Consider the following 25,693-nt stretch of genomic DNA (forward strand, 5'->3'; position numbering starts at 1 on the left):
CTGTCCTTAAAGTGTGACCTGAGACTAGGTAAGAAAGCACAGTCTAGGAACGAAGTCCTATGAAGCCCTCCTAAACTGGAAGTGTGCTGGACTTTGCTACCCTGTTAATTCCAAAGGTCAGGACAAGGCCTGAAATGTCTTTCTGCCATTTGCTATCCAGTAAACTCCAAAAAGTGATATGGGAGCTAAGCTTCAGGTAATGGTTTGAAAGATGGGAATAATAAATTAAGAGACTTCATGATAATTAAATAAAAGAATGCATGAAGGGCATGGAGTACCTGGCACATTGCAATGGCTAATACACTGTCCTCTCTGTCATCACAATCACCATTACTAATCACAGCTGTCATCAGTCTGAAGCTGCTTAAGCACTAAAATAAAGTGTTCCATCTTTAACAACAAAGCAGGTCTTTACCTGCTGGGAGAGTGACTCAACGTGGAGAACTGACCAAATCAATCTATCATTCTTTCCACCCAAAGTCCCATGAAATCAAAAATTATTTTAATCAAAGAATGAAACAATTGCTGTTTCAGAGTAATAACGGGCTAGATAATTAGAACCAAATCTCCTGATAAAGCTACTAAAAACTACAAAAATTCTTAAAAGCATCAAAGAAGTAACAAAATAGAGAGGATTTGCTACACAAAACTCTGTGAGGAAGCACAAAGCCAGAAAAAAGCCCGACACAAAGCCAGAGAGAAATACTGAGACTCTCTGCCTTTCCCAATTTCAACTGAACGCTGAACATTGCTTGTGACAGCTTATCAATAAAAGAGAGGCCAGATTGGAAGCCCACAGTGTCTGACCAAGTTGGGATGCTAGATAAGTGCTCTGAAGGATGTATCCTCATGGTAAGAATGAATACAAAAGTGACTACTTCTTATAAAGACTTCCAGCCAGGTGTCACCTTACCTGGGTAACAGAGAGAACTTCAGGCTGTGGAAATGGACTAAGCCAACCCCAGAATGCTGGTTCCTCTAAGTGCTCAGCAGAATCAAACACAAATCTTTCCACAAAAGATTCTACTTCCCAAGGTCTCAAATTATTCCTATGAGAGCTAAAGACAATGCAGCTGCCAAAGTCTACGTCTTTCAATATTTCCTCTAAAAATAACTTGGAACAACAACAACAGAACATCAAACTACTAAACACCGTGCCCTCAGAAGGAAACAGAACAGTGACCCAACTTCAAATAATTGTATGTAAAGAAGAAGGAAGAAAGGAAGGAAGGAAACAAAGCTAACTGCCATAGAGAAAGAGTGCTATTATACTCCCAGCCTGCTTTTTTCGTTTGGGGTAATTAAGGACAAGTTGAGAAAAACTGAGGGTAAGAGAGAAGAAAGGAACCAGTGAGGAACTAGGTTGATCTAAAATCACCACCAGAAGGAATAAGTGTGAACATCCTAAGAGTATCCTAGCAGATCTGATGAGGGACTACAGAAAAGGGACTTAAATGTATGCCCAATTTGAAGCTACAGTTTTCAAAAGGCATGGTTGCAATGGAAGAGAAAGGGGCAAAAGAAAGTAAGATATTTTTTGGCCATTGGGTAGGGAGGAGTAAAAGAAGCAAAAGAGAAAATTTAGGGTTGTACAAAATAAAACAAACCTAAAAAATTAGAGGATTTACAAAACTATTCCCCATCTTCCACTGAAACAAACAAAAAGATTCCATTAAAGACTCTGCACTTTGCTACACTAACAGAAGAGGGCACCAGAGAACTATAAAATCTAAACAACCAACAGCCCACAAAAAAGAACAAAAAAAATTCAACAGAACTATAGAAAATTATCACAAAGAATTAAAAAATTCACTCAAAACAGCTCAAATGATGAAAATCTAATCTTCTTCCCCCAAAAAAGAAAATCAAGAAGCAGAAGAAAAGTGTAAGATGATACTTGCAAACTAAATTAAATCTGCTCAAACAAGCATTTGGGAATATTGCTTGGGCCAGAAATGCAAATGTTAAGAACAAAAATGAATGAAAAACAGAAAACTGTGAACTGAGGAAAGAAAGAGAAGGAAAAAAATCATCTCAGAACTTAAGTTTAAGTTACAAGATATGCAAGGAATAATGGACTCAAAGATTTAGCAAGAAGAATTGAAGAAAAGCAGAAAAACAACTAAGAAAAGGACAATGAGATAAAGAAAGAAGAATCAGAGAGAAAATGGTGGAAATGGAAGACAGGCAAAGAAGAAATAATATTTATATAACTGGAGTCAGTGAAAGAGGAAAAACAAAACAGCAGAGGAGAAATAACGGGCACCATGTAAAATGGATACCTGAAGAACCGAATATAAGACATATCCTAGTAGAACTATTAGACTTCAAAGATGAAAAGAAAAAATACTCAAGACCTCCAAGCAAAAAGATCAAACAACTTAGAAAGGCAAACCCACTGGACCAGCATCAGACTCTTCAAAAACAACATACTTTTTTGTATGTTGACCTCACATTTTCAAACTCAAAAAAAAAAAAAAAAAAAATGGACCAAGAATTTTATACCCAGCAACGCTGGCCTTTCAGTACCAAGTCTATAGAAAAAGCTTTAAACATACAAGAGCACAGGGAATTTCACATGAATGAGCTCTTTCTGAAGGATCCACCAAAGCATGGGCTTTACTCAAGCAACAGATAACTGGGAAAATTTCAACCCCCCCCAAAAGAAAACTGATGGATAACACATTAATACATGAAATTGAAGATCTGAGACTAAAACAAAGCCAGATATTAAGTTGGAAGATTAAAATATAATTCTTATATATCATGACAAAGTAGAAATAATATAACCAAAAAATGGAAAAAGAGAGAGTGAAAATGGAATAAACTCATTGGTTTAAGGGCCAAAAATTCAATAGAAAAATGAGAGAAATACATGAACAGACAATTCACCAAAAAAAAAATATATATATATATATATATGAAAATGACCCTTAAACCTATGAAAATGTATTCAAACAGAGAAATGCAAATTAAAACAACACTGACATTATTTTTAAACTGTTGTACTGGTAGAAATTAAAAAGCACGACAACATTCTTTCGGTGAGGCTTGGGAAAAGATGTACTCTCATATACACTGTTGACGGAAGTGAAAATGGGTAGAACCCTTTTGGAGGTAAATTTGTCAATATCCAACAAAACTACATTTGAAATTCACCTCCTGACCTAGTTCTTCTACTTCTGGCTATTCACCCTGAATACACCTCCAGAATTAATATATACGTAATAAGGTTTTCACTGTAGCATTGTTTATAATTGCGAAGTACTGGAAACAAAGAAATGTCCAGACGAAAGAGAGATGTTAAATAAACTATGGTCTACCCATACAATGGAGTACTTAAGAGACCTAATAAAAAATGAGGATGACGTCTCCGAAGTGATATGTAATGATTCTAAGCTACGTGAAAAAAGTGAAGTGCGAAGATCATATATTATATGCTACTTTTTCGAAACTTATTGTGGTACTTTTCATGTAAGAAAGAAGGGAAAATAATAAAATACACATGAACCTGCTCATTCGTATAAAACAAAAATAAACAAACTTCATAGAAATGATGAATCAGAAACGAAAGAGATTCACTGCCTACCAGAAAGTGGGTGGTAGCAGACTGCAGAATGAAAAGAACTGGGGAATAGGATGGAGTAAAAAGAGGAGGTGGTGGGAAGGGGGCAAAGAGAGGAGTGACACTCTTCTAAGTAGACTTTTTGTATAGTTCTGACTTGCGGAATCCCATTAAAATCTTATGTACTCAAAAACTTTAAAAAATAATTAAAATCCACCCAGATGTGGTGAAAACTCAAAATGGAATGCGATCAGCAACAATAGAGCCAATTCTACTCTAAACAATGAAATAGCCGCGTGGAAGAGAGTGGTGAAGAAAAGAATTAAGAAAGCAAATTTGAAAAACAGCATTTTAACTGGATATTCTGAGGTTAAAGACAAAATAATCACAGCAAGTATTGTACACTGGATAGTAAACTTTGTTCTGCAGAGGTATGTGTTCACTTTTCTGAAACTACCTTATGTTCATTCAAGAACTGATCAAGTAACTAAATATATTGTGGGTAAAGGGAACCAGGTTTCTCACAGTCACTGTCAAAGAAAATGGGGAGGGGCTAGAATAAGCCACGTGGTAGTGACTTGGAGGCACCCATATGAATTCATGTTTCTAAATACATATACAGATATAGAAACAGAAGTAGGTGTGCATATATTGCCCACTCCTGTCCTTTGAGGGGGATCTAGAAGTGGTAACATCCCAATAGCAATAGCTGTACTCAGGTCTGGGCTTCTAAATACCATTTTTTATTTAAAAAAAAAAAAAAAGCAGGGCTCCTTAGAGAAATGAATGACTTTCAGGGCTGGGCCAGAGAAAATATAAGATGAACCTGGGACATCATTTGGGGCCAAAAAGTGATGAGAACATGTCAAAGGACACTGAAGACTACTTGAAGAGCTCCCAATGGCCAAATCTGGGTCAATTTGAGCAACAAAACAAATAATTTTAGTAATGGACCCTAACCCACAAAATAAAGAAATATCCACATGAAACCATGCTAATATAAACGATTACCTTCTCCCATATACATTTATTCAATTAAAGATCTTCGTTAAAGTAAAATTCTAAAAAATAATTTTAAAAGGAATGATGGATAAAGAAAACAACCATTTGGCAAACACCAGAGTAGTGATCATTTCAGACAATAATTCGCAATGGATGATAAAGATACTGGGGCAAAATATGATGAGAAAGATGACATCATCTCAAAGTATCTTCCCCCAGGTAGTACAGCTTAGGACAATGCTAAGTAAAAGAAGTCAGTCATTTGAAGACTACTTTTTAAAAATGAATATCTACAGTATTTACAATACATAGGTATAACCAAAAAATACCCATAACGTATACTAAAGACTAAAGTTTGGAAAACTCTGAAAGAAGGAAAAGCAGTAATTCATAACACCCTCAGCACAAAACAGCACAGGAGAATAAAACCATGTACACAAGTCAGCTCTTATTTCTAGAGGAAATGTAACATTGGAGCTAGAAGGGACTTGAAGAGAGCAGCCCAGCCAACCCCAAATAAGGAAATGAACTGCAGAGAGGCGAAGACCCAGAGAAGCTAAGATCACTTAGCCAATTAGTCCCCACGCTGGGAATAAATCACTCATCTCAGCCTTGGTTCCAGGGCCCTTAAAGTGGCTGCCTCTCACTTAGCTTTCTGTTTGAGAGACATCCGCTGGTGATAAAATTAAATTAGATTTCCATTAACTGCACACATTAGGCTGTGTCATTTGCTTCTCCACTAGGATTTCTTCTATTTCTCTGACATTTTCTTACGTGTCCTTGCAGAAACCTCAACGACCCAGAAGACGAATTCCACCCCCACTGGAACAGCTTGCAGAAGCCAGGGCAGGTAGTTCACAAATGAGAAAAGAACAGGTGCGGGAAATGAATTCTAATCAGGCTTAAGAATAAAAATAGATTGCAAAAGCCAATTCAATTTAAAATTCAGAAAGCCAAAAGGATTTTTCAAAATGGCCCAGATTTTAACCACACATTTAAAAGCAAATAAAAAGGCAAATGGTCAGAAGAATAACACATCCATGCAAAATCCTATGAGCGGGCAAGTATAAATGGGGCTTGGATGACAGCACAACTTCAAGCAGTTATTTAGGGCTGGCCTGTGGTTCCCAAAGCAGCCATTTTTCTATTCAGCCATTTAGAATTGTCCATTGATCACTCGTTTAATCCATATCGTCCACCTTGCATATTAATGCTAAACAACCCCTCCCCCTCCCTCGCCGCCTCTCTCCGAGTTTCCGTGCAGATGCAACAACCCTGTAACTGACTTCACCGCAGCTGCTGCCTGGACTACTATTGGCTAACAGTTGCTATTGCTGCCTTCCTGAGAGCTTCCCTTACTTACTCTAGGGCTTCACTTCATCCTCACCATCCTTATTCTCTCCCCATTTCTCAGGTAGGGAACTTGAGGCTTACAGAAGTTAAGTAACTGACCATTGCTGCACAGCAAGTGATGAAGCCTGAATTCAAACCAAACTCTGATTTGTGACCCCATCCTCCAGGCTCCGTGGTTATTTCCACGACAGCATATACATGATCATCTCTTCAGCTTTGGTGTGAAAAGGATCCATGGTCAGATGGATGCGATTAAGAACTGGACAGAAAACATGAGGAGAGAGGAGAAGCCTGGAAGCCTGGCCCCGCACACTGACGCTGCTGCAGCACCCTCCACAAAACACTGACGGTTTATCCCAGGCAAGCCATATATTACTGCACAAGGGCCAAGAAATCCCTCAAAGCATGAAAATTAGGTCTGCCTTTCGAACGCATTCATATGTGCCAGTGCGTCAGTGTGAACAGTAACTTGAGGGGGACTGCACTAGAACAAACGTTAGCTACGACAGTGTTGCACCAGTAACAGGAAGGGTCTGCGTGGTGGAGGCCACGTGGAGCTCAAGGGCACTATCGGGTGTAGGGAGGCTGGTGACCCTTGGGTCCCTATCAGGACACCAGTGCTTGACGCAGGTTTTCTCAGCCCTGTCCTCCTTATCCAAGGAAGGAAGAGAACCAAAGGAAAACAGCAAGCGAAATGAGGAAAATAACCGCTTTGAGAGCTAGACAAAGAAATAATCCTAATGCAGGTGAGAAAGGGGAAGAAATGCTGCTCAAACCCAAAAGTGGTTCAGAAGAAAAACCCTCTGGAAGGAAAAGACATGGGTCTGTGATGCTGTTGTTCATTTTATAAAACTCTGAAGGATGACAGAGCACAGAATAATCAAAACAAAACCTGAATTCAAGGAGTCCCTATGTGGCTGCGGATGCACGAGAGCACACGTTCGTTGCATCTTAACTTGACCTTAATGCTGATGAAATAATCCCAGCTCTTCTGCCTGAGATGCTTGGGCTCAGGCAGCAGGTTGGGGGACCGGCTCAATGCCACAGAGAAAGAACCAGGCTCATTTTCTGAATAACCTCAACAAACTAAGGAAGTACGGGAACAGGAAGCTGGTAGCAGCATCAAGGCAACATCTAGGAAGGTGAAAGAGAAACAGATACAATGCTTTCCAGTGACAAAGCACTTCTGCATTAGAACATTAGAACAAATACAATCAGGTCACTCCAACAGCATCTGAAATTTTAACCAGCTGGTCAGTCAATCAGCCCCTACTTTACCACCAGTCTAGTTAATTCTACGTTCATTAAGTCAATCTTCGCCCGAGGTAAGAGAGCAAACGTCTAAAGCCCTAGGAGACAGACCACAACAGCATCCTTACCTGCACAATGTCAAATGCAAGTGCAGGAAACACGAGTAGTGAAGGGATCACCCAAGATAATGTTCACGGAAAAGTGTCACAGGTGATTCAGCCAAACAAAAAAGTGTGAAGTACACAGGCTGAATGAGGTGACAGCAGTGGATTCAGGCATTTTAATAAAAAGGAAGAGGGGAGAAGGAGGAGGACCGGGGGAGGAGGAAGAGATGGAGAAGCAGGACCATGAAAATCTCAACAGCCCCCAAAGGACATTCTGGCCTGCTCATGTGCTTTGTCTTGGAATGAAGCATTTCTGCAAGCTGCTGTTTAAAAACTGTTGGATTTGGCTGTATGACTCTATTTAGAAGGATCCGATTCAAAAGATTACCAGCTTAATTAGACGGGAAAAAAATAAAAAACAATAATCTCCGAGTAACAAGGAAAGAGAATCCTTTGGCAGTTGAGGAGAGCGTAAGGGGTTCTTCTGGCGGGATAATAACCGGGCTGGGAAGTGAAAACCTAAAGGTGCCGCGAAATCCAAGAGCCGTCTGCATGACAAACAGGATTTCTTTTTGAAGGATTTTGAGACATCCAGGTGCTGGAACGTGAGCGCCGGAGAATTAAGTTCTACCTGGAGGAATGGCTCAGACCAGCAACTCCCGGCTGACAACACAAAAAGGGACTTGGAGAGAAGGGAGGGGCTCATTTACAAGGTTTTCAGGAGGATTTCACTGCAGATTACATGACGCAAATGCTCTCCTCCTTCTTACTTACAAAATTCCCAGCAAACTCCAAGTTGTTCCTGAATGACTGTTACAACTGTACTTCAGCAGGAACTAGAAGGGGATCCTAGGTCTGTGTTCAGCTGAGTGGGACGTGAGGCCAGAGAGGGCGCTAGTGAACACACACATAATTTTAACCAGAAGAGACTTTTTTATTTCAAACTGTATAGATTGTCAATTACAGGCCAGCATAAAATCAGTGCTATCTAGAGGCACAGAGGATAAAGGGCTGTTATCACTGGCGATGATACACCACCTTTTCACCGAAAGAAAAGAGTCTTTTCATTATTTATCGTCCATGCAACTATTTTTAAAAAAAGATTTCTGTCTAACAAACTGCATTTACTAGGTAATAACACTTTTTAAATAATATAACTGACATCAGGGCCATATTGACTTGATAAAATTCCAGTTGATATTTATTTTCCTCTGCAGCATTTTTCTTTTCTGCATCCATTGTATGATTTCTGCAGGAGATAAGAAACAGGGTTTAGGACAAAACAATCCCAAAAACACAGGGAGGGAGGCCATTCAAATTATTGGTTCGACTCAAGTTTCTGAATCATGAGTAAACAAGAGTTCCTCCCACTGTCAAAGGTAACTGAAAAGGCCATAGCAAGAAGGTTTGGAAATAAAGAAATAAAATATAGGTAATTCTTCAAAAATTGATTCACCCACTGTGACAAATATACCAGACTCATGTAAGACTTCACCAACAGGGGGACTGGGTGTGGGGTACACGCGAACTCTGTACCTACGTTGCAATTTTTCTGTAATCCGAGAGCTCTTCTAAAATTAAAACTTTATTACAAAATTGAATGTAGGGGATGTACACTCCTCTGACTGAGGCCAGCATGCTAAACGACACGAAAGCCCAAAGAGCAGCCTTTCACACCATCACTGCAGAGGAAGACAACCAGCACGATTTCTAGCCCGCTCAGGAGCAGCAGGACGGCTCTGGGGAGCAGGCAGGACCGCCAGGGTCAGGACCGCTGTCGTGGTGCCCTGAACAGAGCAGAGGCTTCGTGCATTTCTTCTTGATGACGTGGTTCATTCAGAACCGCCTCTACAGGCACGTGCTGAGTCCAGAAGCAAACCCTGGAGTGCTGTTCTCTCCAGTGAACTTCAGCAAGCACTCAGCCACACATCTCCCTCCTGCAGAGGTCCTACACCCACACTGCGTCACCAGAGGAAAGGCTTTGCCTTCTTCCTTCCTGAGAAGAGAGAGGTCATCAGATAAGACCCCCACTTCCAGCCTTCCATTCCCGCACCTAAATGCACCTGCCATGCAGCCATGCTGCAGTCCTTCAGGCCCACCTCCAATTAAAAAACAAAAACAAAACGTGCACCCTCTCCCGTCCAGCTCTAGGCGCTACTGACGCCCCTGCAATGACACCCTGTCCACACACTTCTCACTGAGAAATCCTCCCACGTCTCCTGCACCTCTAACCTCTCTTCTGGCTCCTTCTCCTGAGTAAACATGGTCAGTTCTTCTCTTTACACAACAGTCCACAAAAGAAACGAAACTCCCTCTCATCCCATCTCTTGCTACGACGACCCTTCCCCTCACAGTTAAGCTGGTCACTCTTCCTTGGTCCTCTTAACAGCCTCCCTTTCCTTCCTCTGCGTCACTACACATTTCTATTCCGCGGGCCTCCTTTTCCGCTTGTACACGCCTTAGTCTGCCGACTGCCCTAGATGAACGGGGCTGAAGCACCCACACGCGATGGAGCGTAAACCTGCATCTCCATCCCAGACGCGCACGCCCGCACCTGCCCACCAGACATGTCCGTGTGCAAAGCCTCCACCTAAACACGTCCCAAAGTCCACTAACTCTCCTGACCCCCACTCCAAAACACTTCTCCCCCCGTGACCCTTAACTCTGGGAGTGGTACCCAGAAGGCAGCCCAAGAGAAATTTTCAGTGGCTTTTCCCTTTCCCTCACTTCCCCACACGCAGCCACCAAATCCAGTAAACCCCACACCCCTCAAGTTCACCCTTTCCTTTCTGGCACCTGGGCCATTTCGTGGGCTTGCCCTGCATTGGTTCTTCGATGATTATACATAATCTAGTCTCCTCAAATCCAGTCTTGCCCTACGCTGCTCCATTCCACAGGCTGCTATGCAGATTTCTCTAAAATGCCAAACTGAGTACATCCCTCTTATGCTTAAAAATTACTTAAGACTCCTCACTCTTTTTAAACTAATGCTCAGACTCCAAAAATTTACGTCGAAGGCCCTTCAAGAACAGTTCATACCTCTCTCTCCAGCTTCCTCTCCCATCGCTCCTCCAAGCCCCAGCCACGCCACTAGACACGCTGCAGGGATTCATCACACTCTGAGTCTCCGTGCCTTCAAATCTGCTACTCCCATTACCTGGAACACGGCGCCCCCTTCCCTGCCGGGATAACTTCCAATTCCTCTTGAAGATTCTTTGGTAAGCCTTCCACGATTACCCCAGGGATAAAGATTTCCTTCCTCTGTGCCCTGGCCATATCTCTTTCCCAGTGCCGACTGCGTGGTTAGACCTTCCAGTTCATCTGTCTCTCTCCCTAGGCTGTCCACAAAGCAGTGGCACGTAGTCAGGATCTTACTTTATAACAATCCTGTTTACGATGAGGTTCCTAAGAAAACATGGCATCCAATCTATATCCAGTTCAGCTCAACCCAAACCTGTCACTGGGCAGATCATCTCTGAGCCCCAGAGACAAGCCATTCACCTGGAGAGTGGCAGATAAAGCCTGGAACTCTGATGAATACAGCCTCATCTGTCTGGCAGGCCCACTGCTTATTAATTCTTGGCTCGCAGACAGAGAAATAAGTAAGAATCACTTCTAAAAATAAGCACATCCACATCTTACCACAGGAACTCCCAAGCCTTCACGTACCCTGAATGCAGCAGGAGAAATTCAATTACGTTATTCAAATCCAACTAAAGCATTTCGGCAAATATTAAGTATTCAAATCACTTCGGAGGAAGGACTGGGATGTCTCAGTGAGAGGAACAGACAGACATATTAAAGGGATAGCAGACTCCTCCAAGTGGATTTCAGCTGCTAATTTCAGTTTTTAATTTCTTTAAACAACTAGGCCCTAAATGAAATCTTCTACGGCTCATTATTTGAGAAGACCTGTGTTTGAAAGGGCCGCCTTGAGTACAGCTCCATCCTGGGGTCTCTGTGGGAAGTCCGTTCCTGTTTTAGCTAACTGATACTGACTCAGTTTTGCCCTTGCCTGGATTTCTGGTGATACACCACAGGCCGGTTAATCAAGGTGCAGAGCGGAGCAGCGAGGAGGGGCCTGCCGAGGCCGTGCTCCACGGACAGCAGAACGCATCTCTCCCGCTGCTCCCTCATCTCCCGGACGCCAGACTGGTGCCAGGGCGGTCATGGGAAGACGGGGAAGTCGACTTCCGTGACGAAAGATGCTACACAAACACCCTGGAGGTTGAAAAGCTACTTCTGCCAGGCAGCTGAATGCGCGCTGGCTGCCGAGGGTGCTACAAAGACCGAAGCTCAAGTTCCAAGTGATTTCCGTCCAACCCTTCTCAGGAGCCCCACCCCAGACCTTCAGGCGCAAACTCAAACAGGTCCTCGCCGAACGGCACGGTCTTTCCAAATCTCCCCTCACTCAAGCCTCCATGAGCGAAAACTCAGGTTGAATATATCACAGAGGCTCTTCAGTTCCTCAAGGACGCGTGTTCCCGAGAAGCCAGTGTCAGGAAGAGCCTGGGGACAAGAAGTTACACGCCTCCACGGGGCCGTTTCCCTGGCACGCGGGAGGCTGCTCCCCGCAGAAATGTCGTCAGCACCATCAGCGAGTGACCTCTGCCTCCTGGGTGTTCTGGACATCCAGCTGTTTGGCTGGCTTTTATTAACTCCGACCCATGATGAGGAGTGTGTTTTTCAGCACTTTTCTTCTCTTACGGGTTCTCCCAGGGGTACCAGTGGGAGAAGAATGTAGATTCGTACTCTGCCAAGCTCTGGTCTATACAGAGGACACATCAGAAACCTCAAAGCGGGGAACTTACACGAAGCCGCACGCGAACCACACGAGAGCTTAGAGGTCTGGATGTGTTGAGGCAAAAACCAACAGTGGTGACAACACCGCGTCCTGCGCGAACTGGTTCTCACGACAACCGCCATTTAACAGAGGAGGAAAGTTCACCCATTCTGCTGCCGACTTTAAAATCGTGGTCTCTCATCACCCTCTGCCTAGGCCATGATGACAGATGACACAGAGAAAGAGACTGCATTTTCCTCTTCAGATGGCTGAACAGCTCGTTTGTGACATCAGTGGGTGAAGCATAACAGGACCAAGTGAGGCTCTGTCGAAATTCTGTCACCTCCTCTCAAGGAAGATGACAGAAGACACACTACTAACCAGTCCACGGAAAAGACAGCAGTGGCTTAAAAAAAAAACAGATCAGACCTAAAACGTAGGACCCATGAGGTCACTGATTCATGCTGATGATACACAGGTAGACGTACACTTAACCAGGCATCTATTTTTAAGATAACTATGGCAGGGGCGGGGGGGTGGGGAGCGGTTCTGACACTTGCTGAGCGTCTCTAGCTCATCAGCCACCAGCCAGGCTCTCCAGCCACACTCGGGAGTGGTCCTTGTGTCAACTAAGGAAACGGAGGCTCCAAGTGGCTGAAGACTCATCTCAGGCTGCAGACAGTGAGGTGCAGAGCCAGGACTGGACTCCCCGGAGCTGGTGTCATTTCCAGAGTGGCAGGCACTGCTCCCAGAAACATTTTCCGTAATGATGCCAAGGCCCACAGCTGGCCTCCAAGAGCCAGCCAGCCAAAAGTTCATCACGTCCTTTACTCAGTCCCGATTGGCGAGAAGTGCACAGTTCCACACTTCCACACTGTCGTGTATGAATGAAGGCTACTTGCTAGTAACTGACCAAGTGGTTTACGAGGAGTGTCTAAAATGTGGCGTCTCTAGGACAAAGCTGAGGCGTTATCAGAATTGCCCAGGGACTGGGTGCCCACTGCAGAGTCTGCTGCCCAGGACTGTGATGGGCAATTCTGTGTCCACTTATCGGGGCCACGGGGTCCTCAGGTATCTGGTTGAACATTATTTCTGTATGTTTCCATGAGCGCGTTTCTAGATGAGATTAACATTTGAATCAGTTGACTGAGTACAGCAGAAGGCCCTTCCGATGTGAGTGGGCTTCACCCATCTGCTGAAGACCTGAATAGAAGAAAGGCTAAGAAAGAATTCTTTCCCTCTGCCTGACTGTCTTTGGGCTGGGACACCAGTCTTCTCCTGCCTTCACACTTGGATTCAGACTGAAACTCTACCGTTGGCTCTCCTTGATCTGGACTTCTCAGCCTCCATGAGCAAGTGAGTCACTTCCTTATAATAAACCTCTTAGTATAAATCATCTCATCTCTCTCTCTACACACACACACACACACACACACACACACACACACACACACACACACACCCTATTGGTTCTGTTCCTCTGGAGAATCCTGATTAATACAAATGGACAACACCAAAAACCCCTAGAACACATTTGAAAAGTTGGAATCACCACAATTCACAAGAAGAAAATTATCACTAGATCTTCAGTGGTGTCGTGGGTTGGTTGTAGATTTTGAATGCTGGTAGAACCTTTCAACCAAAAATTATTATTAGTTGTATTGTTATAGATGAATTTATTGTGGGTTGTTTAATAAACACTACACCATATGTGATGGAATCAACACCTAGCAGCTAGATGTTAAAATTATATTTAAGGGACTTCCCTGGTGGCACAGTGGTTAAGAATCTGCCTGCCAACGCAGAGAACACAGGTTTGAGCCCTGGTCCGGGAAGATCCCACATGCCGCGGAGCAACTAAGCCCAGGCACTACAACTACTGAGCCTGCGCTCTACAGCCCACAAGCCACAACTACTGAGCCCGCATGCCACAACTACTGAAGCCCATGTGCTCTAGAGCCCGTGAGCCACAAGTACTGAGCCCATGTGCCACAACTACTAAAGCCCATGCACCTAGGGCCCATGCTCCGCAACAAGAGAAGCCACCACAACGAGAAGCCCGCGCACCGCAATTAAGAGTAGTCCCTGCTTGCCGCAACTAGAGAAAGCCCGTGCGCAGCAACAAAGACCCAATGCAGCCCAAAATAAATAAATAAATCTGTATTTAAAAAAATTATATTTAAGACACTGTAGTTCAAATAAGAATCATTTACACCACTACTGCCAAAGCTGATGGACAGTATTCTACATGGACCCAATGCCAAATTCCCCACAAAATGACACAAGATTGCTACCACAGAGTTCTTTTTGCACTGAAAAGGTGAAAGAGTTGGGGCAACTCAACTGAGGGGTCTTTCCCTTCATCTAAGAGTCCATGTCCTAAAAATATTGAGAGATATATCACCCTGGAGATGGTAGCCCAAATTCCCTTTGAAAAACAGTCTCTCACTCAAGATCCTTTTGTGAGAAAGTTATTTTTTCCATTTGTCTGGTATAAATCCTTCCTGTTTTAAGCCTTGGTCATGAACCTGAAATAACACATATAACTAATTACTAAACCCTAACACGGGTCACCTCCTCTTGGGCGTGTGGTAAGATCTGTTCCCCACAAGATCCACGCTCTCGACTCTGTACCTGAGTCCAGTCGCCAGGTAGCTGTCTGCCTTGCAAGCTTTCCAAACATAGAACAACTACTGCCATTTTTTGGATCTGGAATGTTCCCTGCCCCAGGAGAGAGACTCTCAGACTTACACAGAAATCTCTCCTTTGGCTTCCCCAAATACACTCAACCCAGCCTCCAGCTCTAGGCAGCCTGTGACGCTTAACTCCTGACTTAAGCCTGACCCTCGAATCACCCCGACAGCTAACATCCAGTCATTCCCAAGTTAGGAGGCATCCTCTGCCTTCCTACGGCTAACTTAACCCTAACGTCTGCTGTTCATGTAATGCACCACCAAACACAATCCCAGCACGGTAACGTGACCCAAGAGAAGTATTACAGAGAAGCAGCAGAAGTGGGAAGAGAGAGCGGCTGAGAGAATAAAGAAGAGACTTTTCCAATTTACTACAGACTCAGGCTGGAAATCAGCAACGTGGAGACTGAAGCGGCTCCTTGACTCTCATCTAATTTCATCATCTCATCCGGGTGCCTAGAGCACCTCTTAAGCTACGTACATACAAAGTGTGTGTGTATCTGCGGAGGGTGTCCGAACCTCTCAGCAGATTCTCAAACGGTAAAAGAAAAATGCTGGAAATCATTGCTCTGATGAAATGCTACCAATTCACATACAACACTGTACGAAGTCTCTATAAAGCTGAAAAACAGTATGGTGTTTAGATGATGTATCCAGTTTAAGAAAACCCTACTTTATCTTTCAAATTCATTCATGTTAACAAGTTTACAACTTCACAGAGACCTACCCCAGGCTGAGTCAGGAGCATGGCATTAGGCAAAGCCTCAGAAAGAGGCTATTTAAAGTACCAGCTAAAGAGCAGGTGTCACCTTGTACGTCCAAGGGTAGACTCAGGGATCTGGACACGCAGTCCGACGGGATGTGAGCGTCACGGGCTGCTGGCCCGTCGGAGGCCGACGAAGAACACTCCAGCCCGTCACCGCCCACCGGCACGGACCAAGCTGAAGACGTGAAATTCCACCACCATCCACACAACAGCTACAGGAATGGGCACCAAGCCAAGAAACATGGTTTCTAGCAAGGTGTGAAGTCTACCTTGAAAGAGTATAACATCGCTGTGAAAATATTTCTGCTGCTTTCACACAACACTTGAGCTAGTACAAAAAACACTGCTATTGTAATTATGTGGACTCAGTAAAACCCAACGAGGCCCTCTTGGCCTCCAACAGCGGATGGAGAATAGACACGGTAAGAATTTTCTTGAGATCCTGGAGGACTGAGATAGAAGATACTCATCTGTTTTTCTCTAGATGCTGTGTTGGTTCAGAATCATGAGCTTTTATCCTTCAAACCATCCCCCATCCTTTATACGTTCCATGTACTAAGAACAAATAACTAGAGGGCTTCCCACCACCTAAATTATATTCAGAAACCTTGAGTTACCATCAAGGACAAATGCCTTTGCCTCCTTAAATGTGACCTTCCCTAGCCACTCACTGATGGGGGGAATAACAGCCTGTCTCCCTGAAGCCTTCCAGATATTCAGGAAAGGGAGCCAGCTGACGGTTGCCTCTGCGCCACAGATCAACCCTGCATCGACTGCTCGCGAAAACTGAGTTGGGCCCTTTAAATATTCGTCCTCTGCCAGTTGGCGCAGCGCTGAGCTGGCCCAGCAGAGGTGCTGGAGAGACGCTGTGAGCGGCCTCTGGCTGGTTCCCCGCGCCTGTGCCCTTCGGTGCGGGCAGCGGCAGCCGCCCCCCAGGACTGCCCCTCTTGGGCGGTTTCACAGCACAGTGCTTTCTGCAAGACACGTCCCCCGAAACAGCTTCCCCTGGCACCTCAGAAGCAGATTTCCAGCAAATTCCAGAGGGTGGATGTCCAGCGATTCCATCAGCATGAAACCACTACCAGCTTGGTGCCCCTCGGGAGCCACAGACGGGGGTGCGGGGGTCGGGTGGGGGGAAGCTCTTTCCTTGGGGCTCAGCCTCAGGCTGGGGGCGTCAGCTGCTCCTGTAACTGCTAGTCCCACGCCCTCTAGAGTTCTCTTCTTACCCGCCAACCCCGCATCCCCCTATTCTCTGTGTTACACTTAATAATCCTGTATATTAAGCTTGCCCTGATCGAGTCACAGGCACTCACTGCCTTGCAATCCAGCCCTGACTGATACACCTGCTCCTTGGGAAGCCTGGGGCAGGAGAAACAGCTCTGAGAGTGAAAAGCTGAGGGGTGAACCGCCACCCACTTGACACTGTGAGCTGCCATGTTTCGCAGAGCGGACGTCGGCAGAACGAGGGAGGCATTCGAATACCACGTTCACCAACTGCTACTCAGTGCAGGACCCTGGGTTAGAGAAAGGACGAGGCACAGGGAAGAAAGAGCGACCTTTTAGGCACTGACTGGCCAGTTGGAGAAATCAGATATACGCAAACGAGCAGCTCCAGGCAGTAAGTGCTGACAGCTCCCCGAGGTCATGGACAGTAAGCCACGGGTCAGTGTCAGGGCCTCAGGCTGAGAGGCCATGCGTCCCGGCCTTGTCATAAGCAAGAACTAATTATCTGCACAGGCGCTGCGCCACAGAAAACAGAGACCAGGCTCGCTGTAAACCCCCCTCTGCCCCCCAGTAACCGGGTGTTACCCAAGTCCAACATATCGTGGGTCCTGGCTGTGACCAGCCACCTTTTGCTTCATTGTCAAGAGATATGCCAGAGTAAACATTTGGGTAGAGAAAAAGAATTTTAAAACAGAAAAGCCATTTCAGTGTAAGTGTGTCTCTGACAGGGGGAGTCCTTCCTAAAAGATTTTCAGGAAGAGATTAGGGAAACATGGTGACTATAATCTATCAAGGCCAAATAAAAACGCCTTCAATAAAGCCCGCTCCACATGAGGCCATTAAGGAAACCCAATCACCACATGGTGGAGAATAAAACCTGTCATTCACTGAAGGACAGAAGAGTGATTCGGGGTAGAGAGCAAGAAGAAAGAGACTGTGCTTGGATCACCACAAGACTGACACTGGGGGAGCCCGGGAAAAGCAGACCAGGAACAGTAGGGTTCTAATGAACCATCTGTAAAGTGGGAGACAGTATCAAAGGGAGAAAAATAAAATTTTCTAATGATAAATGAGAGTGGTTTTCTAACAAGAATGGACCACGATAGAGGCTAAAGGGGTTGTTTGTAATGAAGGATGTCTATACCAGGATTGAGCCATTGCAGACAAGTCTATGGAGAAGTCCCTTACCCGCACTCCTACAGGGGGAAACGGGGAGCAACAGTGATCACTTATAAAAAGGGGCATGGGATGGGATATGAACCTCACACAGACATCGTGATGAAGTAGTATATAGCAATCGTTGTGGTCAAAATTATAGCAAAAGCTTACTTCTCAGGACTTCCCTGGTGTCACAGTGGTTAAGAATCCGCCTGCCAACGCAGGGGACACGGGTTCAAGCCCTGGTCCAGGAAGATCCCACATGCCATGAAGCAACTAAGCCCGTGCGCCACAACTACTGAGCTTGCACTCTAGAGCTCATGAGCCACACCTACTGAGCCCATGTGCCACAACTACTGAAGCCCGCGTGCCTAGAGCCTGTGCTCCGCAACAAGAGAAGCCACCGCAATGAGAAGCCCGTGCACCGCAACGAAGAGTAGCCTCCGCTCACCGCAGCTAGAGAGAGCCCACGTGCAGCAACGAAGACCCAATGCAGCCAAAAAAAAAAAAAACTAAGAAAAAAAAGCTTACTTCTCTATACAACTTCATTTATCTCTTCTATGAAAATATGCTCCTTTGTTTCTGTGTGAATATTCATGAATCATATATTATAAAATATTTACAACGTCTCCATAATATCACCACATCTTCAGTTATTAAGACCTAAAGTTTTGTATTTCGTAGACCAGTAAAAATTTCAAAAAATTCAAGGCAGACAAAAATAAATAAATAAATTTACCAAAAAAAAAAAAGAAAGAAGGGGGGAGGGGAGAAGGGGGAAAGGAAGGAATGGAGGAAGAAACGTAGCATTTAGAATTTTTTTTTACAATAATGAAGACGGGACTAGGCAGAAAGGAAGGCTCAGCATGAATAAACTATCATTTGCACAAGTGTATGTAATAGAAAGACCCTGGATAACACCTACCCAGAGGAAATCATCAAACAGGGATAGAGACACAGAGGAAACAAAGCCTCTGCAGCCAAGAGTGGAGAGTAAACTGCAGAATGTCTGCCCCCTGCCCACCCCCTGCCCACCCCGTGCATTCGCAGGCCCCCTGAACAGGGCACCACCAGCGGGACAGGACAGGCATCTCCGGAGACCAAAGGAAAGCGGAGCTTCTTCGAGCACTGGTCCAGGTGTGTACTTTTTAATTAATATATTTAAATCAGATTAAATAGGTACAGGATTCATATGGGCTCCCTCCAGTGGGTCCAGCAAACACATGAAATCTGCTATCTTTTGCAAAAATAAATGTCTCAATAAATGTTTTCCAAAAATTTAGTTTCGAAGCTATAGAACAGTGGTTCTCAAACTTTTCAGTCTCAGAGATCCTTCTACGCTCCAAAAAATCCATAACATCTTGATTCCTTTGCAAACACTGATGACGCCTGTGCCACCACCACTCGCCCTGCCTTCACCTCACAGGAAATCACTGTCTTGCTTTCGGTGTTTATCGTTCCCATGTACTTTTTTCACACCTACCTACAAATTTATGTAACAAAAAAACTGTGTGGTACCTACATATTTATGTAACAAAAAAACTGTGTGGCTGTGGTGTGCATGCACGTGTGTGTGTTGAGGAGGAGCTGGAGCTCGTGCACGCAGACAGAGAGCGAGAGGGAAGGAGCACAGACTAAGGGCACAGTGAGAGCACGTATTGTTGGGCACATTTTGAAATACCTATTAGGAAGATATCCTAGTTTAGTATCACTCATAATTTATTTGCTTCTCTCAACGTTTTATTAAAACCTCATCCAAGTTGACATGGTACCTCTAGTTTATTTATGTTAACTGCTGTGAAGCACTCAATGCACACTTAGAGCCCATTGTCCTTTATTTGTAACACCTAGAAGAAAAATGCCAGATCCCAGAGCGCACAATTTGAGAAAGAAAAAAAAAAAAAGGAAAACTACCAAATAACTCTACAAAGTGGTGGCAACTACATACACTCCCCGTCGAAGGGTGTAAGATTTATGGTTCCTCTAGATACTCGGTATTGTCAAGATTATTAAATTTTGCTAATCTAATCAGTTTGTAGGAATATCTGGTTGCTTTAATTTGCATTTCCTTATTTACCGATAAAACCGATCCTTGTTTATTGGCTGATCTCATGCTTCTTCCATCAACAGGCTGTTAATGTTCTTTGCCCATTTTTCTTTCTTAAAAAAAAATTACACGATCGATTTATAAAAAGTGTATGTCATTTTAAATAGTAATAAAAGCACATACATGTTTGCTCACCACCCATATCCATTTTCAGAAAAGAGAATAGTACCAAAAACCTTGCAGCCCCTTGCATGCCCGTACCTGATCACAATCCCCTGCCACTCCTTGTAGAGGTAACAACCAAACTTAATGTTTAAATTATTCCCCTGCTTTCCATAACTTGTCCACACATGCACAAACACCAAAATAATATATTGGTTAGCTCTGCCCATGTCTTAAACTTTACATAAATGCAATCATACAATGTACGCTTTTAAAACTTTCTTTGCCTAATGCTACTTTCTATATTCATTCATGTTAATATATTTGATTGTGATTTATTCATTTTCACAAATATATGAATACCATACCATACTGATAGTGCTATGAACATTCTCACTATCTGCTGATAGAAGCACTCAAGACGCATCTGAACTACACACTTGAGAGTGGGGTTCCAGGTGTGGGTTTTATACTCCCTCAGAGCATTCTCACGGCTCCACATATCGGCCAACTCTTGGTATTTCAGATTTTTTCCTACTGGATTCTTTTTATCATACTGAGACCTTTATATTTGATCAACAATAATCCTCTGTTAGTTATATGCATAGCAGATTTCTCCACCCAGCCTGATGCTTGCCTTTTAACTTTGTTTAAGAATTCTTTTATTAGGTGTTAAGTTTTACCTTAACGCAGTCAACTTTAAAATTTTTCTTCCACTAAGGATTTTTCTTGTTTAGGAATTCTCGATTTAAGAGACTGTGTTCTACCCACAAGGTGATAACAATAATCTCTTGAATTTTCTTCTCAAGTTTTGAAGACTTCCTTTTCACAAATGGATTGTGAAACCATCCGGAGTTGAATTTTGCATTTGGTGTGAGGTAGAGACCAAGTGTTCTTTCCTCTACAGACAACTGTCTCAGAGCAATTCATGTGGAATCCATCATCTCCCCACTTATTAACATCACTTCCATTTTATAATGAAAACGAACTCCCAAATATGAGGAGAGCTGTTTCAAAGTTCTCTATTTGACTAAACTTGTGCCAATGCAAAACCATCTTAATAACTGGAGCATTATGAGTCTTGATGCTTGGTAAGGCGTGTCCCCTTACACTGGTGCTCTTAAATTTTTTTCTGGCTATTTGTAAACTTGCTCTTCCTATAAATTTGAAAATCAGTCCTTCAACTTCTCCAAAACACGCAGTAGACATTTTTATTAGATTTACGATGAATTTATAGATTGATTTGGGGAAAGCTGTCATCTTCATGAATCTAGGAACATGGTATATCGTTCCTTTGTCTCTCCTTCCTTTCCTTTGTCTCTTCTTCCTTTACGTCTTTTAATAATACCTGATAATTTTATCTACAAGTATCTTGAACATCTTCTGCAACAATGATACCTAGATTCTTCGAAGTTTTAGTTGATGTTATGAATAAAATCTTTATTCCATTTTATTTTCTAACTGGCTATTACCTGTAGATAAGAAATGTATTTTTGTATATTGTCTTTGTATCCAACAGCACTGCTGAACTCTCTTATTAGCACTAATAATTGATCTGGATACCTATTCAATTTCCTAGGTAGCCCATCATGTCATCCATAAATGAGGCAGCTTTATCTCATGTTTCCCAATGCTTAGATCTTCATTTCTCTTTCTGGTTTACTGCATAAACTAGAACCTCCCACACAGTGATGGCAAGCAACCCTGAATTGTTGCTAATTTGATGGGACTGTTTATAATGATTCACCACTAATCATGATGTATGCTGTGAGTGCTTGACAAATATCATTCATAATGTTAAGGAAGTTCCCTTCTGTTCCTAGCTTGCTAAAAGTTTTTATCATATTAATGTCATCAAATGCTTTTTTAACGTCCTAAAACATTAAATGCCACCAAATGATTTTCCCACATCTACTGAGGTGATCACATGCTTTTTCCCCTTGTATCAGTTAATATCATACAATGTAATACATGCATAGTAATAATGTGGTAGGACACAATACTCCAACAAATTACATTTGCAAACATTTCATTTAATAATTCTGTACCTGTTCATTAGAAATGAGAATAATCTGTGTTCATAAAGATGAAACCTCTAATATTACCTTTTTCATCTAATTTGTTATTAACAAGTCTAACATGAAATGAGTTTGATAGGTCCCTCTTTTTCTGTTTTTTGAGAAAGACTACAAGTCTTTCAGATTTTATAAAACCTCACAGTAAAATCATCTCAGAATGATGGAAGAGAGGCTATTAATTCTAGATTTAATCGGTTTCAGTTTTCTACTGAATGTAACCTGTGCTCACGCTCTAGTGTTTAGTATCTCCCGCCTCCCGTTATTTTTTTAATCTTAACTGTTGTCTTCCCTGTGAAACCAGGGACCTCCTCGTGACTGTGTGATACCTTCTTACAGCCCCGGATCCCAGTTCATGTTCAGCAAAATTTTTTTTTTTTATTGACAGACTGACTGATCCCAATGTTTTCCTTCAGTCTTTTTCTTCGAACTTTTATTAGGAAAATTTCAAACACATGCAAAAATAGAAAGGATAATGTTGGATTCATCATGTATCCAACACCCGGCTTCAATAATTGACAATTCATGACCAATCCTCTTACATTCATCCCCAGACACCTACCCCTCATTATTTCGAAGAAAATCCAGACATCATTTTGCTCACGTGTATTTCAATATGTATCTCTGAAAGAGAATGACTGTATAAAAATACACTACCATTGTTATACCTTAGAAAAGTAAAAATAAAGAACTCCTTAAATTCAAATATTCAGTTGGTGTTCAAATTTCCAATGGTCTCAAATCTTTTTTTCTTGAAAGGTGTTTTCTCTTGATAGGATCTACACATTGTGAGTGATTGAGATCTGTCCTTTTAACCTATAGGCAGCATCTACTGTTTTCCCCTTTTGTTTTCCTTGCTTTTATTTGAAGAAACTGAATCATTTATCCCATAGAGCAGTGCTTCTCAAACTGTCTACGGTAAAGAGACAGTTTTAGATTTCTAATCGGTCTCGAAATGATACACGGTGCTACTGCACAAAACCACCACCCAGACTGAGCACATGCAGCTCACCAAGAGCATCTGGGAACACCTGGACCAGTCTGCATGCAGATCCACAGAAGTCCTCTGACAACAGGCTTGACTATGACGGTCTAAACATTTCTAATCACTTACTTCTGATTCTTGTACTTATTTCATTATGCAGATCTCATCTTGAGGAACACTGCTGTAGAATTTCGTCAGGCTGGATTTTGCTTATCATATCTACATGGTATAGTTTACTGTGTTTCTCTGTCCTCTGTATCTCCTATAAATTTGGTTGTTGGATCTAGCTATTTGAACTGATTTAGGTCCAAAGTTTTGGGCAGGACTTCACAGGTGGCATTGTATTCTTCCATCAGGAGACACGTAAGTCTGGCTGCCCCGCTTTCTGTGATGGTAGTGGCCACTGGTGAACAGTGTTACCACCAGGACTTAATGTCAAACCCCTCTAGTCAATCTGGTTCCCACAGTTTGTTCTCTGGGAGACTCCTAAGGAAGTTCTCCTCTTCTCAGCCCCCAGCTTCCCCCACCGCCTCAGTTTCTGACACAGTGCAGATCTGCCAGCCAGCGGTGAAGCGCTTAGCGAGACGCTGTCAGCCAGGGTGTTGGGGAGTTGTCTGTGGTTTGGGGTTCTGCTATTCCAGGTGCTGTGTCTGTTTTGTAAGACTTGGGACTACTAAAAACTATACAACCCAATTCCCACTTTTGAGAACAATGTTGTTTGCTTTTAGCAGGGTTTTAATTTTTTTTAATAATATATTTAAAACGAAATGTATGGCCCGTACTTTTTTTTAGCTGCATCCCGTCCATTTTGCTTTATTAATGTTAACTGTGATGGTACAACTTAAGTGGGTCGACCAAGTTCCTACATAATAAAGTGACTATTCCCCCCACGCCCGAGCAGTTTGAAGTGAGTATTTTCATTGTTGGTGAGTGATAAGTAACTTTTGATACATCCTAATCTTTCTCTTTAACCCATGAATCTATAGTTGTGAATCTTTAGATGGCTGAGGATATGGAAACTTCTTTATCCTTTTCTTACTGCTTTCTACATCAACTACATTGTAGTCAGGCATGGTTCTATTAATGTTACTGATTCTTTGACATTTGTTTACGACTTCAACTGTCAACTAGTACATGGGCAACATGTTTTTTTAAAATTTATTTATTTTTGGCTGCGTTGGGTCTTCGTTGCTGCACGCAGGCTTCCTCTAGTTGCGGCAAGCAGGGGCTACTCTTTGTTGCGGTGCACAGGCTCCTCATTGCGGTGGCTTCTCTTGTTGTGGAGCACGGGCTCCAGGCATGTGGGCTTCAGTAGTTGTGGCACACGGGCTCAGTAGTTGGGGCGCATGGGCTTAGTTGCTCCTCGGCATGTGGGATCTTCCCGGACCAGGGCTCAAACCCGTGTCTCCTGCACTGGCATGTGGATTATTAACCAATGAACCACTAGGGAAGCCCCTTATTTTTTTAAGTTATTCCATGTGACTATATACCTCCAGCTCTTGGGTACAGGATTTATGTATATGTCTGTCTGTCTGTCTGTCCAAACACACAGAAATACACACACACACACACACACACACACACACACACACACAGTTACAGCATTTTAAACATAAACATAATCAAGCCTCTTAACCATATTTTTCAGATTTCCTGTAACTTTACTCACTTTGTCTGCTTAATCCATTGGTTTTCGATTGAGGTCATTTAAAATCTTCTACTATGATTATGAATTTGTCAAACTTAACTTTTATTTCTTCGGTTTCGGTTTCTATATTACGGCTATGATGTTGGGCACGTTAAAATTCCTAAGTCATAAAGCATCCTGGTCGATGTATTATCCCTCTTTATTCATAGTTAATATTTCTTCCATATATTCTATTCTATCTAATATTAATAATTGCTTTACCAGCTTTCCTTTAGTAAGTATTTGCTTGATATGTATTTTCCTGCCCTTTACTCTCAACCTCTGGTATGATTCTACTTCAGGTTTCTCTAATTGAAAAATGTCCAGTCTGATAATGTATGTCTTTAAATTGGTAAATTTAACACATTTATATTTGTGAATACTGATACATCTTACCTTGTCTCGAAACACAGAAGGGTTTTATTCACAATTAATAGTTAAATAAAATATACATTGTCATAGTTCATCCATTTCTGTGTTTATCCTTGTTCCTTTACCCCATACCTCTCTATGCACTTTCCTCCTTGCTGAAATATACCATGTAGTGATGAAAACAATGATTACCGAGATTATGAAATAACAGGAAAACTTTAAAGGATGACAATATAGTTTTGTAAATTACATATGTAGCATGATTAAAACTATTGAGAAAAATCCTATTCATAGGGTAATAAACTGAAAGAAGGAAACGAATGTTTTTGAGATTTAAGATTAGGTCAGACTTAGTACCAACACTATAGCTGAGGCCAGGAATCCACAAAACTCCACCCCTCTCTCCCCAACACCGTTCCTGGAACTAAAGCCCCGCTTGGGTCCCAAGCAGCTCCTCTATGAAAAG

At 42.8% G+C, this 25,693-nt stretch overlaps 1 protein-coding gene and 1 long non-coding RNA gene across 6 annotated transcripts in view; both read right to left on the reverse strand.

Annotated features, from left to right (window-relative positions):
* Positions 1-25,693, reverse strand: part of FARS2 (phenylalanyl-tRNA synthetase 2, mitochondrial) — a 396,095-nt gene that overhangs the window by 286,378 nt on the left and 84,024 nt on the right. The window lies entirely within an intron of this gene.
* LOC125965542 (uncharacterized) lies at positions 8,531-24,330 on the reverse strand. Its single transcript, XR_007479554.1, has 3 exons — positions 19,418-24,330; positions 10,315-19,382; positions 8,531-9,271 (listed from the first exon to the last, which is right to left on the reverse strand). It is a non-coding gene; the product is annotated as an uncharacterized LOC125965542 (long non-coding RNA).

This window comes from Orcinus orca, chromosome 10 (assembly GCF_937001465.1).
Source record: "Orcinus orca chromosome 10, mOrcOrc1.1, whole genome shotgun sequence".
Taxonomy (NCBI): domain Eukaryota; kingdom Metazoa; phylum Chordata; class Mammalia; order Artiodactyla; family Delphinidae; genus Orcinus; species Orcinus orca.